Genomic DNA, 366 nt, shown 5'->3' with positions numbered 1-366 from the left:
CCCTTCCCAGAATGGCGGTCAGCGCTTCCCAGCCCTCCCCAGGAAGCGCTGTGGCACACCGGCTTTAAATAGCTTTATTAGTGGAAGCTCTGCGCCCGCAGCCCCCACCGCAGGGGCCGTGGGGGTGCCAGGCAGCCCCATGCTGTCCCCTAGGGAAGCCGGGACTCCCCGGGGCGCAGAGCTGGGCTCACCCACGCCGTCCCTGCCATCGGCTCAGCCTGTCTCTGTCCCGGGGGGGCCGCAGCCTGAGCCTGGGGGTGGCCCCCCAAATTGTCCTCGCCCGACCCCAGGCCATCAGACGCAGAGGCTGAGCTCCTGACGGACGGAGCACTTGCGGCACTGCACCACACAGCACACGAGGAAGCG

The sequence above is a fragment of the Fulmarus glacialis genome, unplaced genomic scaffold (assembly GCF_000690835.1).
Source record: "Fulmarus glacialis isolate BGI_N327 unplaced genomic scaffold, ASM69083v1 scaffold25246, whole genome shotgun sequence".
Taxonomy (NCBI): domain Eukaryota; kingdom Metazoa; phylum Chordata; class Aves; order Procellariiformes; family Procellariidae; genus Fulmarus; species Fulmarus glacialis.
The sequence above is the reverse complement of the archived record's forward strand: the minus strand, read 5'-3'. Positions refer to the sequence as shown.